We start from the raw sequence: 5,000 nt of genomic DNA on the forward strand, positions 1-5,000 counted from the left end.
AAAGGATGAAAATAAAAGACAAAAAACGATTATACGGGTCTAAGGAACACATAAAAAACTAGGATGGTCGTAAAGGCGTTTCGTGACATTGCAAGAGCCCTTGAATTAAAAGATTTGGCGTCAGGACCTCAAGTTCCAAAGCTTCACGACGACCTGTATATCACACTGACGAACTGAAATGAAGCAACTGGCATTGTTTTTTTAGGGGGGGGGGGCAAGTTAACGAGACCAGGGGACGCGTGTGTAACTGTCTGCATTAACACCTCGTGGAAAGATATGGGGGAGAAACATCTAGACGAGGCAGAGGCATTGGACAGAGCTCTATGGAGAAGGCTCATTAGAAAAGGCGACCCCGAGTAGGGAAAAGCTAGGACAAAGATGAACAAAGAAGAACATCTGTCTGTTTGTATTTACTTGTTTAGATTCTTACTTCATTAGCATATTCTAGTAATCATGTCAAAGCAACGATAATATTATAGTATTATTCGACTAATATATCACCTATCAGTATCATTATATATAAAAAAATATATCATATGAAACTCGCTTTGATTAAACGTATAACATCAAAGGATAAATCTCTTTGTGAACATTTCACAGGATAACCCTTTAACAAATTATCCTTATACTGAAATATCCAACCTCCCAATCGTAAATGTACGTACATACACACATATACATATAAACATTCATAAATACATACATACATTGGAGGTGTGTGGAAACGGCTCCTATCCCAGGGCGATCTCCAAAAGGCACGTGTCACACCCTCGGCAGGCAAGGTCACACTCAGTCTTTTGGGACAAGTATGGAGTAGTGATGATGGATTTCCTGTCAAAAGGTACTGCAATTACAGGAGCTTATTACGCTTTACTGCTTCAGAAATTGTGGGAGGCTATCAAAACCAAGAGGCGTGGAATGATGACTAAAGGTGTCCATATCCTACAAGACAATGTCCCTGTTCACAACTCTCACGTTGCCCAGATGGAAGAGCGGTCCTGTGGCAAAGACATCCTTCCTCATCCTCCCTATTCTTCTGATCTTGCACCCTCTGACGTTCACCCCTTTTCTTCCATGAAGTCATATTTGAAGGGCAAACTTTCCAAGATAATGAGACACCGATTTTAGAAAGGACTTCATGGCTTCAAACGCAACCTGCGGACTTTTACACAGCTGCATGAAACGGTGGGCGAAGTGTGTCACTCTTGGTGGGACTTCTGTAGAGAAAGACATAACTGTACGACGTTTCATTCCTGTACGTCCATGAGAAGTTGGTCAGGGGAAATTAATGAGCGCCCTCCTTGTGTGTACATACACACACACAAACACACACACACATATGTATATATATACATATATACATACAGTATATATATATCATACATAGACACACACACACATAGACACACACACACACACACACACAGACACACACACACACACAGACACACACACACACATACACACACACACACACATAGACACACACACGCACACGCACACGCACACACACACACACACACACACACGCACACGCACACGCACACGCACACACACACACACACACATGTATGTATATATATTCTATTATATTCTAGTGTTCTGTCATATATATATATATATATACACACAGACACACACACACACACACACACACACACACATACACACACACATATATATGTATATATACATACATATATATATATATATGTATGTATGTATATGTATATGTATGTATGTATTATACTAACACACACACACACACACACACACACACACACACACACACACACATATGTACATATGTACATATGAATACATATACATACATACACATGGATGAGAGAGGTAGACACTTACACAACTAAACAGATAGATGAAGAATTACACACAAAGCATTTTGGGAATGCAGAAAAAAGCGCCATCTGCATATTCAAAGGCCCCATCCCTGAATTGTAATGAGAAATTCTGTTTCACAAATATTCATGCATAGATCAGCTATGAACGGGCTCGCATTGCTACCCATGGCGATACCGTTGATTTGTTTACACTAATCCTCGCCAAAACAAATGCGTTACACGATGCGCGTTAATGGCTCCGCTCAAACGAAGTGGGGAGCCAAAATGTGTTCGTTTTTTTTTCCCTTTTTCATTTTTCCCGGACGCACGTTAATCTTTATGGTTTGTATTTATTGCACGTCATGTAAAATCACCTTCATCTGAAAGGAAATTTACGTGATTTGATTAAAATTAAGGTTTAATTTATCATTAGACGAAGTTGTACCATAGAAATATAATGATTTTTAAAGATTCACTGATTATTTGTCTTCCAGAAGATTTAAAGAATATGAATATTAGCGGGAAGTGATTTATATAAGATATAGAACACTTGTTTGAGAAGAATACCTTAATCATTTATAAAGGAGCGTGACATATCTCACTGTAACCCCAGAGTAGGTGATAGATCGAAGTCATAATTTACAGAACACCCCTTTTTTCACACGCTAGTATACTCGTAGACATCCAAACATGTACGTGTGTGTGTGTATGTGTATGTGTATGTGTGAGTGTATGTGTATGTGTATGTGCATGTGCATGTGCATGTGCATGTGCATGTGCATGTGTGCGTGTATGTGTGCGTGTGCGTGTGCGTGTGCGTGTGCGTGTGCGTGTGCGTGTGCGTGTGCGTGTGCGTGTGCATGTGTGTTAATTTGTGCGTTCATCTCCTCGACGAATGTTGTTTAGGGGGGGGGGGGGTTGGTTTGCGAAGTTCTAGCTTCGCCCGGGCCTTCTAGATATGGCCCGGCCTGTGTCAGCTTTTTTACGGCTGTCTCATTGAGTTGTCTGACACTCGGTGCTTACCGTGGCGGCGGGATTGCCAGCAAGCGCTCCTGCCGCCATGGTGTAAGCATTTCGCATAGCCTCTTTACCAGCACGGCGGCTGTTGTGGGCGGTCCATGTCTCAGGAATTGTGTATGGTTACAATTTTCTAGGTAGTGGACTAGTGTGGCGTTCGGCTCGCCGCAGTGCTTGCAGCACCATTCATCGCGTTCGATTGTTGGGATAATCTGCCATGCACAGTGGTAACCTAGGCGCATTCTGTGAAGAATGACTTCGGTACCTCTGTTGCTTACTTCAGAGAGTGCCAGTGGTTCAGAGCCTGTGGCGTCTGAGTACCAGCTGGCCGAGGGGGAGGTTCTCGTTTCCTCTCTGTGGAGCTGCCGTAGGAAGGTACGACCGACCAAGGCACACTTCTCCATAAGTAATTTTCGGCTCGGTTTTATCGTCATGGGATTTGGGGGCATACCCCTGCCAGCGGCGGCTAGTCTGTCAGCAAGCTCGTTCCCTCTGATGCCGATGTGGCTTGGGACCCAATTGATGATAATTCTTCTACCCTGAGCAAGAATTCTCTGTGCCATTGTGAGAATCGTGGTCAGTAGGTAGATGTTGTCTGTGGGTGAGCTGTGCTGAAGACAGTCAATGGCTCCCCTGGAGTCTGTGTGTATGACCACGTGTCCTTCCCTTAGGGACGCGTGGCCTAGGGCTCCCATGATTGCAACTGCCTCTGCCTGTAGCGAGGAGGCGTTGTCTGTTACCCTCATGGATCGCGTGGCATCCCTAGCTGCAAAGCCGGCGCCTGCAGTGTGGCTCAAGGGATCGACCGATCCATCCGTGTAGTATGTTCTACTACCCGGAGGAGTGATGGCTGCAATGACCCTGTGGGCTTCTGCCTTTAGGCTAGGCATGGGGTATAGGCTCTTTTTCATTGACAGGTTCATTATGTTGAACTCTATCAGGCTCAGTGCCCACGGCGGGGCTTCGGCAAAGTCGGGGTGGGGGGAGTCCATGCCCTTAGCAAGAAGCTGTTCTTTGAGCTGATGGCGTATCAACACCCTGGCTGTATGAGACAGCCAGGAGTTGTTTGCAACGAGCTCGTTGTCTTGTTCGAGGCATCTGACTAATTTTTGTCTTAGGCTTGTGTTCCTGGGAGCCTGGATGACCTTTGACAGAAATTGTGTTGCCGTTAGATCGATTCGTGAGTCCAGGGGGAGAAGGTTTGCCTCCATCAGGAGGTTGAGGACCTTCGTCCACCTCGGGGCACCCAGAATGATCCTGGCAGCTTCATTTTGGACTGTTTCTAATTTGTCTGTGTGCTTTTTCTTTGCAGCAATTAGAGCGACTGAGGCATAGTCCACAATGGGCCGGACAGCATGTACATAGAATGATCTTAGTACTTTGTGTCTGGCCCCTATGCGTCTCCCAGTCATTGCTCTCATGACAGACAGTCTTGCTTTGGTTCGGTCAACCAGGTACTGGACCTCCTTATGGAAGGAGAGGGTCCGGTCTATCCTTACCCCAAGGTATAGGTAGTCCTTGACCCATTCTAATTCCACTCCCTGGATTTTCAGTCTTGTGCCTCGAACTCTCTGTCTCAAAGCCATGGCTTTGGATTTGGCAGCAGAGATCTTTAGTCCCGTCCTACAACACTCCTCTGACACGAGGTCCAGACAACGCTGGGCTTTATTCTGGCTGCGTGGTCCAGTGGAGGTGATAGCGAGATCGTCTGCATACGAGATGATCTGGCACCCCACTGGGAGGTTTATGTTGAGGATGCAGGACATTAAAGTGTTGAATAGGGCTGGACTGAGAACCCCACCCTGTGGCGTTCCATTTTCGAGCGGCATGTGCTGCGATAGGTGACCCTGGAATTTGACATTGGCAGTCCTGTTCCTGAAGTAGTCACCTATCCAAGCCAAGAGCTTTCCTCTGATTCCCTTCTGGATCAGGCTTTCCTGAATGGCAAGCGGACTTGCCAGTTCAAAAGCCTTCTCCAGGTCAAGGAATACCACCACAGCTGGGCCCTTGCTGATTGTGCTTAAGAGCGTGGCTAAGCTGTGTGCTGTGCCCATGCCCCTTGTGAACCCGTGAAGGTGTTCGTGCGGGGGTCCCGTTTTCCATTGAAGCCGGTTTAGTACCATCCTCTCAGCCGTCTTGGCC

Source organism: Penaeus chinensis, chromosome 4 (assembly GCF_019202785.1).
Source record: "Penaeus chinensis breed Huanghai No. 1 chromosome 4, ASM1920278v2, whole genome shotgun sequence".
Classification (NCBI taxonomy): Eukaryota; Metazoa; Arthropoda; class Malacostraca; order Decapoda; family Penaeidae; genus Penaeus; species Penaeus chinensis.